The sequence below is a fragment of the Lactuca virosa genome, chromosome 1 (assembly GCF_052849685.1).
Source record: "Lactuca virosa cultivar CGN04683 chromosome 1, Lactuca_virosa_CGN04683_v6, whole genome shotgun sequence".
NCBI classification, from domain to species: Eukaryota; Viridiplantae; Streptophyta; class Magnoliopsida; order Asterales; family Asteraceae; genus Lactuca; species Lactuca virosa.
Window position 1 is genome coordinate 34,853,828 of NC_136426.1, and position 12,565 is coordinate 34,866,392.

Consider the following 12,565-nt stretch of genomic DNA (forward strand, 5'->3'; position numbering starts at 1 on the left):
GATTTTACTTTTGAAACAATGGATTTTCTTGTAAACTACTATGGATAATGGTTTTTTTGAAAATTTTAAATTTATTTGATTTTAGAATGTTACATCTCTTTTCTTTAAATTCTCCATACTGAAACGTGTTGGATTAGGTGTCTAAGCTCATAACTATAATTGGTATGCACTTGACCCGACAATAGCATGGTCCTTTTGGGTTGCCTTCACCATAGTAATTTGATAGGATGAATTATGGAGAAAGAGGTTAATTATGATTCATTAATATATTATAAGAATAATATATTAATGAAGAAATCATATTATTTAATTAGTATTGATCAGAAATTAATTTGGTGATCAAAAGAGACTGATTAAATTACGGGGAATGATATTGCAATTATATGATAGTTGCAAGTTAGGCTTGTAGATCCCTAGGAAGGGGTGGACGAAATTCTATATGTAGCCCACATAGAATTCGTCCAAGGAGGACTTCTTGAAGGATCTACTGGACTACTTAAGGCTTAAGCAATCAGATTAGGGTTTTACCTGAAACCCTAGCAGCTCAGCTATATAAGGAACCCCTTGGATCCCTGAAATCGTCCACTTGATCCTAAGAGGAAACCCTAGCTGATTTTTTAGCCTCATAACCTCTCTCATATTCTTCCATTGCTACTTGGTGTTTATGACTCATTAGAGGTGCAACAATTGAGGCACTAAGATCTTGAAGGTCAAGATCTACAAGCTACAAGGAAAAGGTATTCATCTAACCTTTTTTTATGTTATCAATTTCGAAAATTATATGCTAGATTAGGGTTCATGCTTTGGATGATTAATATTGCATGTATAACTTGAGAAAAACCTAGATCCAAAGCATTAGGGTTGCATGTGCACCATAGGAATGTTGTAATGCTCAAAACTCATCAGTGGTATCAGAGCTTAGGGTGCTTTTTTCTGTTATATTTGATGTCATGGTTAATTGTTCAAAGCTGAAAACAATCAAAATCTGGACTCTGCCAGATGAACTCGACGAGTCCATTGTGGGACTCGACGAGTTGAGGCAACTTGACGAGTCCAAAGCCTGACTCAACGAGTTGACTCGTCTGATTGCAGAATTTTCGGATTTCAAGCCAAAATTAGATTGGGATAATTACCATAAGTTGTTTTAACTGATTAAAATCGATTTTTCTGATATGGTAATAAATATCCTCGTCTAATAAAAAGATAATCGTCAAACTTTAAGATAATTACTAGATTATGTGATTAATTGATTATTTGTAAAATTTGATTTGAATTTATCTTACCAAATAAAATAGGATTAGGTCAAATTTTGATAGAGATAAAATTATATGATTAATTTAATTGTTTTAAAACTTGATCTAGAAAGTTTTGAAAAGTTTTATTACTTGCCCTCAAGTTTTGGAATTTAAAATTTGATTAAAAGTTTTTTTTTAATTTTGAAATATTAAATTCTAAAACCCTAGTGTTTTAAAAGTTTAAAATACAACCCTTATTCTATTATAATATTAAAAGCATAATACTTATATATATATATATATATATATATATATATATATATATATATATATATATATATATATAAGATGAGTCAGTCTTACCGTTAGTAGGACTCATTCACGAAGCTGGTCTATAAGGGGTGTTTAAGGAAGCGGCCTGTAAAATGACCGCCATTAGGCACACACTCTTACCCACCGCACTCTTGACTAGTGGAGGGTCGGTAGCCGAACGGGTAGAAAAAAACATTAATTCCTCATTAATAAGTATAATGAAAGTTATAAAGTAACTAAATGTTTTTATAAATTCCCAATCTTAGTTACTTTAGGAAAATATGAAAATGATGCTATTTCATGAATTTTCACTTTGCACCTTGTCAAAGTCGTTAGTGGAGCGTGTGTGGTTAACCGACACACTAACTTGGACTAACAAGGGTGGCGAAAGGTACCTCGAGAATTATCATAGATCAATGGAGCATGTGTGGTTAACCGGCACATTGATTAGGTGTTTAATGACTCGAGAGTACCAAGCTAATTTGCATGGTTATTCACACATTGTTTGTGATCCTTGGTATCCCAGTCACAAACTTGAAGGGAATAATCAAGATTAAACTTGCCATTGAAAGGTTCAATGAATCTCAAAAGAATCTAGGAATTTCATTTCATTTAAAACCTAAGTGTTCATTTCGTTTTTCATGGTGGAAATTGGTAAATCGTCATTTACCTACCTTCATATAATTTGCAATTGGATTATGACATCCCTCTTCCGAATTGTGAGTTATTGTGTTGGGTCCTAGCCTTAATATTTCATTTGGGTGTTATATTAAGGATTGCATATCTAATCTAAACTTTGTCCCTTTTCTTTTTCATATGTATGACTCAAACAACGCTTCTAGCTCAAACTCCTCAAGCTCCTTTTCTCTTATGAACATTTGTGGGAGGGTCACTTTCGATGGGTCCAATTTCAATGATTGGATCCGCAACATTCGCATGGCCCTTCGATACGAGGAGAAGGAATACTTCCTCGAAGAAAATCTCAAAGAGATAGACGAAACCAGAGCTTATGCTGAAGAGATACCTGAGTATAGGGCTCATAAAAAAGACGCGACAAAGGTGTCGTGCACAATGGTAGCCACTATGACTCCTGAGCTCCAGCGGTTCTACAAGGACTACTGGCCTTACAAGATGTGCCAAGACCTGATGGAAAAGTACCATCAAAATGCGCGTCAAGAAAGGTACGAGATTGTCGCCTCGTTGATAACAACCAAGATGAAAGATGGAGAGTCCATCACGAGCCAATTGCAAAGAATGCAAAGGTATGTGGATCGTTTGCTCAAGCTGAATGTTAGCTTTGACGAATAATTGGTGATTGATATCATTCTCCACTCTTTGCCTCTTTGTTATGATCAGTTCAAGATGACTTAGCATCTAAAAAAGGAGGAAGTCACCTTGAGCAAACTTCAAGTTTTGTTAAGAACTGCTGAAAGTGGGTTGAAAGGCAAAGATGTCGCAACCACTCCTGATGTTGCTGCCCCAGCCCTGGCTATTGGACATGGGAAGGGGAAGAAGAGGAAAGCTCCCTCTAAGAATCACAAGGGAAAGTCTCATGATGGATCTTCTTCAAATGGATTCAAAGGAAAAGGTGGTTCTGCTGCTCCCTCATCCGATCCAAAGGAAGCAGAGTGCTTCTACTGTCATGACAAAGGGCATTGGAAATAAAGTTGCCCAAAGTACTTGCAGGACATCAAGGATGGGAAGATAAAGCCATCTTTCGTGGGTATTTATACTATTCAACCTAATAACTCATCACATGCTAGTTCTTGGGTCCTTGATACAGGATGTGGTTTTCACATTTGTTCTGATTTGCAAGGGCTAAGAAGAAGTAGGGATGTGGAGCATGGGAAGATGAACCTGATAATGGGGAATAGGAAATCGTCACCTGTCACCAAGATCAAGATTTATTCTTTAGTGCTTAGTAGTGGGTTACGTTTAGAGTTGAATAATTGTTGCTACTCGTCAGAAATGACGAGGAATAGTATTTCTTTTCATGGTTTGTACAAACAAGGTTTTAGATTTTCATTCAATAATGAAATTGGTTCTATTAATGCTTTCTATAATGGTACTATATATTTTGAAGCATTTCCTTGTAATGGTGTATATGAAACTGTGATGGTTGTAGACAACTTAGTAAATAATATGTTGCATACTGATTCGTCCAATGGTTTAGATAAGGCATGTTTGTGGCATTGTCGTCTTGGACATGTCAATAAGAAGCGCACAGCCCAACTCCAAAAGGATGTAGTGTTGGAGTCATTTGACCTAAATCCGGATGACACGTGCGAATCTTGCTTGCTTGGAAAGATGACTAAATCACCTTTCAGTGGTACTTGTGAAAGAGGTGAGGGATTGTTGGATCTCATACACACAGATGTGTGTGGGACCTTCAGATCCACCACAAGGGATGCTAACCGCTTCTATGTTACGTTCACCAACGATTATAACAGATATGGGTATATCTACTAAATCAAGTACAAGTCGGAAACCTTTTAAAAGTTCAAAGAGTTTAAACAAGAAGTGGAGAATCAATTGGGCAGGAAGATAAAGATGCTCAGATCCGATAGGGGTGGTGAGTATCTTAGTATCGAGTTCCACAAATATCTTAAGGAATGTGGAATTGTTTCACGATTGACGCCGCCTAGGACACCACAACTCAATGGTGTAGCTGAGAGGCACAATCGAACCTTGTTGGAGATGGTTCGTTCCATGATGAGTCGAGCTTCGTTACCTCTCTCATTCTGGGGGTATGCCTTAGAGACTGCCGCCCATATCCTTAATTTAGTCCCAACTAATAAGGTTGCCAAAACACCTCACGAGATGTGGACATGGAAGGTTCCCTCGTTGGCACATATCAAGGTTTGGGGTTGAGAGGCTTTCGTAAGACGAGAGACTCACGACAAGCTTAAACCTCGCAGTGAGCGATGCATTTTCATCGGCTACCAACAAAAATCCTTTGGATATCTCTTCTACAGAACGAGTGAAAATGTTGTCTTCGTTGCGAGGATAAGGGTTTTCTGTGAGAGAGAACCCATATGCCAAGAGGACAGTGGGAGGCAAATTGATCCTGAAGAGCTTCAAGACTCAAGCGATGAAGGAACCTCTAACACTAGCGCTCAACCTAAAGAATAGATTCATGTTGAACCAGTTGACGAGTCCTTACCTCTGTGACGTTCCACTAGAGTTAGTGTTCCATCTGTATTATATGGTTTCCATATAAGATCTGAAGGTGATACGTTTATCAGTGATAGTACACTGATAAATTTTGATGAACCTAACAACTACAACGAAGCCATGGCGGGCCCAAAGTCTGCAAAGTGGAATGAGGCTATAGACAGCAAGATTCAGTCCATGTATGACAATAAAGTTTGGAACTTGGTTGACAATGTGCCAAGTCGTAAGACGGTCGGGTGCAAGTGGATCTTCAAGAAGAAGACCGACATAGATGGGAAAGTGCATACGTTCAAGGCACGACTGGTTGCGAAGGGCTTTACTCAAACCCCTGGGGTTGACTATGATGAGACCTTCTCACCAGTGGCCAAGATCAAGTCTATAAGGGTTATGCTAGCCATAGTTGCATTTCATGATTATGAAATATGGCAGATGGACGTCAAAACTGCTTTCCTTAACGGGAAGTTGGTTGAAGATGTTTACATGTGTCAGCTAGAGGGTTTTGTATATGTAAAGTACCCGAATATAGTGTGCAAGCTTGAGAAATCCATTTATGGATTAAAGCAAGTGTCTCGCAGATGGAATCTTTGTTTCGATGAGAAAGTCAAAGAGTTTGGATATTCGAGAAGCAAGGATGAGTCATGTGTATATGTCAAGGCTAGTAGGAGTATAGTTAGCTTTCTAGTTTTGTATGTTGATGACATACTGCTCATAGGAAACGACGTCCCGACCGTACAGGAGGTTAAGACCTGTCTTGGGAAGTGTTTCGCTATGAAGGATCTAGGAGAAGCTGCTTATATTATGGGGATAAGAATATTGAGAAACAGAAGTAGGAGACTAATAGGACTTAGTCAAAGTACTTACTTGGACAAGGGGAAAAAACGTTTTAGCATGGAGAATTCCAAGAAAGGGGAACTGCCAATCCAAAGCAATACCAAGCTGAGTAAGACTCAGAGCCCGAGTACTAATGCCGAGATAACAAAAATGATTCGAGTGCCATATGCTTCCTCCGTTTGCTCGATCATGTACGCTATGATATGTACTCGCCCTGATGTGGCTTTTGCGCTGAGCATGGTTAGCTGATATCAAGGGAAACCGGGTAGAGCTCATTGGACCGTAGTGAAGAACATTCTTAAGTACCTGTGAAGGACTAAGGACTGGGTCCTTACCCTTGGAGGGAGTGATGACTTGAGAGTGACATGGTACAGTGATGCCAACTTTCAGACCGACAGAGATAACTTCCGCTCTCATTCGGGCTGGGTATTTACCCTGAATGGAGGAACAATTACTTGGAAGAGTTCCAAGCAGGAGACTGTGGCTGATTAAACGTGTGAATCAGAGTACATAGCAGCGAGCGAAGCGTCGAAGGAGGCAATATGGTTGAAGGGCTTGATTGGAGACCTGAGAGTTGTACCAGCCATAAAGGAGCCTATGGAGATTTTCTGTGATAACGAAGGAGCGGTTGCCTTAACCAAGGAACGGAGGGATCATGGTAGATCCAAACACATCGACAGAAAATACCACTTGATCAGACATCGGGTAGAAGAGGGACTCCTCGTAGTCAAGAGGGTATCGTCAGAAGAGAACCCAACAGACCCCCTCACAAAGGGTCTGAGCAGGGTTAAACACTTACAACATGCGAGGAGCATTGGTCTGAAGGATGATATTAGTTTTAGTGATTAGATAGTTGTTAAGAAACTTTTAATAGATAAAATGTAATTGACATTTTGATGATTAAATAAAGGCGTTTTATTTATGAGTAAAGTTTACTATCTTGTGTCAATTCTTTACTATTGTTTCACTTATGCATGTTTTACTTCCAGAATAATTAGATTATTCAAATTATCCACAGTCAATCATACATTGGGAGTAAGTTATGAGGTTAGTCTGTCATGAATTGGTTTGTAGATTGTCTAGGTGTTTAGACATAGCAAAGGTTTGTTGCAACGTTCATGAGTGCTCTTGAAATAAGATTTGAGTATTGGGTTAAACCCACCCTCATATGAATCACTTCATGGAATTTATCACGAGTGATTGTGAGACGATAATATTGTATAATCTTTAATCTGAGATATATGAGTTGTTGTTTACGAGTTGGTTGTGCATTGATAATGCGAAAACGCATCAGTAACTTGGTGTTATAAAACGTGTTGTTGTGTGCGATTTAACAAGTGAATGGTACAAGCATATAAGTCAAAGTTTATATGTTCCTTTTATCCTAAAAGGGTAAAAGCGATATCTTGGGCCCCTCGATGATTTTGTGTTGACTTATGTGTTCAATTAAGTTCTATGTCAAACAAATCAGAAGTCGAGAAACAAACCGTTGGACATTGAGAATGATTATGTTCCATTTCATTTTCCACACGATATCTTGCAGAACGGAGGATTATATGATCCCTTATCTAAAGGACGTGTCATTGACTAGGTCAGAGTTCGACAGCGGCTTTAGAGAGCTACGATTGCTAATTGGATTTTGAAGTCGTACTTGCAGTTATAGTTATTAGACTTATCCAAGTGGGAGACTGTTGGATTAGGTGTCTAAGCCCATAACTATAATTGGTATGTACTTGACCCGATAGTAACATGGTCCTTTTGGGTTGCCTTCACCATAGCAATTTGATAGGATGAATTATGGAGAAAGAGGTTAATTATGATTTATTAATATATTATAAGAATAATATATAAATTGAGAAATCATATTATTTAATTAGTATTTATCATAAATTAATTTGGAATTAATTTGGTGATCAAAAGAGACTGATTAAATTACGGGGACTGATATTGCAATTATATGATAGTTGCAAGTTGGGCTTGTAGATCCCTAGGAAGGGGTGGAAGAAATTCTATGTGTAGCCCACATAGAATTCGTCCAAGGAGGCCTTCTGTAAGGATCTACTGGACTGCTTAAGGCTTAAGCAATCAGATTAGGGTTTTAACTGAAACCCTAGCAGCTCAGCTATATAAGGAACCCCTTGGATCCCTGAAATCGGCCACTTGATCCTAAGAGGAAACCTTAGCTGATTTTTGAGCCTCATAACCTCTCTCATATTCTTCCATTGCTACTTGGTGTTTGTGATTCATTAGAGGTGGAACAACTGAGGCACTAAGCTCTTGAAGGTCAAGATCTATAAGTTATAAGGAAAAGGTATTCATCTAACTTTGTTTTATGTTATCAATTTCGAAAATCGTATGCTAGATTAGGGTTCATACTTTGGATGAGTAATATTGCATGTATAACTTGAGAAAAACCTAGATCCAAAGCATTAGGGTTGCATGTGCACCATAGGAATGTTGTAATGCTCAAAACCCATCAAAACGCTTTAGTATTTTATCCAAGTATGTACTCTGGCTAAGACAAAAATGACGATTCTTTCTATTCCGATGAATCCTTATTCCCAAAATATAGGTCACTTCCCCTAGATCCTTCATAGCGAAACACTTTCCAATCCAAGACTTAACTTCTTGCAAAGTTGGAATGTTGTTTCCTATAAGGAGTATGTCATCAACATACAAAATCTAGGAAGGTCACTATAATCCCACTAGCTTTGACACATACGCAGGACTCATCTTCATTTCTAGAGAGCCTAAACTCTTTGACTTTCTCATGGAAGCAAAGATTACAACAGAGAGATGCTTGTTTCAATCCATACATGGATTTCTCAAGCTTACACACTCTATCAGAAAACTTGGCATGTACAAAACCCTTTGGCTAAATCATGTAAACATCCTCAGATAACTTCCCATTAAGGAAATAGGTGTTAACATCCATCTACCATATTTCATAGTCATGAAATGCAACTATAGCAAGCATTATCCTGATAGCTTTTATCGTAGCTACTAGTGAAAAGGTCACATCTTAGTCAATCCATTGGGTTTAAGTAAAGCACTTTGCAACCTGCCTAGCTTTGAAAGTGTGTGCTTTCCCATCCATATCGGTCTTCTTCTTAAAGATCCATTTGCACTCGACTATATTTCGACCAGGTACATGATCAACCAAGTTCCATACTTGGTTATCATACATGGACTCAATCTCACTCTCCATTTCCTCCTTTCATTTAGCAGCCTCCAGGCCTATCATCGCTTCCTTATAGTTAGCTGGCTCAACCAAATTTATCAGTGTACGATCACTGACAAACGTATCACCATATGTAGTTATATGGAAACCATATAACTTAGGTGGCATGCTAGCCCTACTAGATCGTCGAAGGGGTAATGAGTTGTCAACTAGAATTTCTTCCTCATGTTGAGTGCTAGTGTTATATGAGGTTCCTTCATTAGATGACTCTTGAATTTCTTCAAGATCGATAGCACTCCCACTGTCCTCTTTGAATATGAGCTCTCTCACGAAAGTCTCATCATCGAGCTACAAAGACGACGTTCTCACTAGGTATGTAGAACAAGTATCCAAAGAACTTTTGTGGGTAGCCAATGAAATAACACTTCTCGGCTCTGGGTTCAAGTTTGTCGCGAGTCTCTCGTCTTATGAGCGATTCACAACCCCAAACCTTGATATGTGCAAGTGAGGGAGCTTTCCCTGCCCACTTCTCATGAGGTGTGTTTTAGCAACCTTCTTTGTTGGAACAAGATTCACGATACGGTAGGCTGTCTATAAGGCATACCCCCAGAAATGAATAGGAAGAGAAGCTCAACTCATCATGGAACGAACCATATCTAGTAAGTTTTGATTACGCCTCTCATCCACACCATTGATTTATTGTGTTCTAGGAGGAGTCAATTGTGAAAAAATTCCACATTCCTTAAGATAGTCATGGAATTCAATACTAAGATACACACCACCTCTGTCAGATCTGAACATCTTTATCTTCATGCCCAATTAATTCTCGACTTCGCGCTTAAACTCTTTGAACTTTTCAAAGGTTTCCGATTTATGTTTGATTAAGTAGATATAACCATATCTATTATAATCATCTGTAAATGTCATTTAATATCGATTAACATCTCTTGTGTTGGAACTGAATGGACCACACACACACCCGTATGGATTAGGTCCAACAATCATTCACCTCTTTCATCATTTGTTCTAAGATCAAATGATTCCAACACTCCATCCTTTTGGATTTGGGTGATGCGTTTCTTGTTTATGTGACCAAGACGACAATGCCACAAGCACGCCTTATATATACTGTTAGATAAAAAATATGAAATAAACTATTGCCTAAGTTATTAACACAAGTCACAGTTTTATACACACCATTCCAAGTTAAAGATTTAAACATGAAAACACCATTTTTGAAAGCATAAATTGAACCAATATCATCATCAAAAGAATATTTAAAACCTTGTGTGAACAATGCATGAAATGAAATAATGTTTCGTGTCATGTCTGGCGAATAACAACAGTTCAATAAATCAATCCTAACATCACTACTAAGCATAATCCCATATGATCCAATCTTGGTAATAGGTGAAGATCGCCTATTCCCCATGATCAGATTGAGCTTCCCATGCTCTACTTCCTCGCTTTCGCTTATACCAAGTAAATCATAGCCAATGTGTAAACCACATCCTGTGTCAAGGACCACGAATGAGAAAGTTGTGTGTTTTTTACTTAGATAGTGTAAATACCTGTTGAGGACGCCTTGATCTTTCCATCTTTCAAGACCTGCAAGTATTTGGGGCAGCTTCTTCTCCAATGACCCTTTTCGCCACAATGGAAGTAGGTGGCCTCTTTTGGATCACCGATCGCAGGTACATCAAAGTTGCGCTTCATCTTGGACCCACTGCTAGACCCTCCAGCATAGGCCTTCCCTTTCCTGTTGGATTGGAAAAGAGCCTTCCTCTTTTCCCTTTGCCAGAGCCAATGGCTAGTACAAAAGCACTTGTTGCAGAAGGAGCATGATTCTTCTTCATCCCCAACTCAACAGTTTGCAACAAGTTATGGAGTTGGGTCAATGTTGTCTCCTTGTTGTTCAAATGATAAGTTAGAACAAACTGATCATAACTAGGAGGCAAAGAGTTGAGGACCATATCAATGGCCAACTCCTCGTCAAACGACATGTTGAGCCTTTGTAGTTGCTCCACGTACCTTTGCATATTTTGTATGTGAGCAAAAACATATTCTCCTTCCTTAAGCTTGCATGCCATAACAGACTTGAGCACTTCATAGCGCTCTTGTCTCGCCCTCTTGTGCAACTTTCCTGCAAGGTCAAGACTCGTCTCATATGGCCAATATTCCTAATATAATTTGGCCAGATCAAGTTCCATAGTGGCCACCATTATGAAAGCAACCTTAGTGGCGTCATCAAGATGTTTGTTATACGAATCAATTTCCTCAGGAGTAGCGACAGAATGATCGATTTCAACAAGAGGATTCTCGAGGACATATTCTTTGCCCTTGTATCGAAGAGTCATCTTCAAGTTTCTCATCCATTCCATGTAGTTAGGACCAACCAGTGAGCTTCTCTTTTGACATAATCAAGAGTAGGGAGAAGTTTGAGTTGGAGGGGCGGATTGAGTAGTAGCGAGATCATTGGTTCCAGACATCTATATAAAGAGACATAGTTTTAGTTAGTGATATAATCCTTAATATTTTAACCCAAATTAAATATTTAAGGCTAGGATCCAATATACAATTCACAACAAAGAAGAGGGATGTCGTAATCTAATTACGAATTTATTATGGTAGGTAATACATATTTACCAACTTCAATCTAACTTGAAATTCCTAGATCATTTGAGATTCAATGAATCTTATCAATGGCATGTTTAATCTCAGATTATGCTCTTCAATTCGTGTGGGATTCCGAGGATCACAAATAATATGTGAATAACCATGCAAATCTGCTTGACAACCTCGAGTTCATTTAACATCTCAAATTGACGTGCTGGTAAACCACGCACGCTCCATCAATAATGATAATTTTCTATCCATCCATCACTCAACTTTATAGTCTCAAATTAGTGTGTTGGTTAACCACGCATGCTCCACTAATGACATATAAAGAATGAGGTGCATTTTCATGGATTAGCATACACTTCACATTTTGTCCTAAAGTAACTAGAGTTGGGATTTATAAAAGGTTTTGTTACTTTATAGTATCATACTTCTACAGGTTATGTCCTATCAAACCCGTTCGGCTAACGACCCTCCACCATACAAGGGAGCGGTGGGTGAGAGTGGACACTCATTCAACGGTCATTTTATAGGTCGTTTCCTTATACCCCCTTAGAGTATGGCTTCGTGAATGAGGTCTACTATTGATTTGACTGACTTTTGTACATATAATATATTAAACATTTAATCATATATATAGTATAAGGTGTATTTTAATTTTTTTCAAAATACAAGGTTTAAACATTAACTATCTAAATTATCATATAATTAATTAATCAATTTTAAACCTAGAATGAATTTTATAATTATCTTTTAATTACTTTACAATTAAATTAATTATTAAATTCATAAGCTATAATCCAATTTAATTTATCTAATTATAAATTATCAAATAAGAATATCTCCTAATATTTAGGGTTTTAATAATTATCACACAAGGCATTCGAAATTCGGAATCAAGCAGAATCAGTACTAGATAACTATAAAAAATAATACTGTAAATCAGATTAGGCAGATAATTACCGAAAAATAAGAAAATTGTTTGCCACGTCGTGGCAGAAGCATTGTCATGTCGTTTTGAGAAAAACGGGTTTTTCCAGTTCATCTCATGTGCAGTCAATGTTTGACAAGCCTAAGCTCTAATACCACTGATGGGTTTTAGATAAAACAAAACATGTACAATGCGGAAAACAATTAACAACTAATAGGGTACATGCACCTTGAAGGCAACATACAATGACCAACTAAACCTCGCATAATGCTAATGAATTTT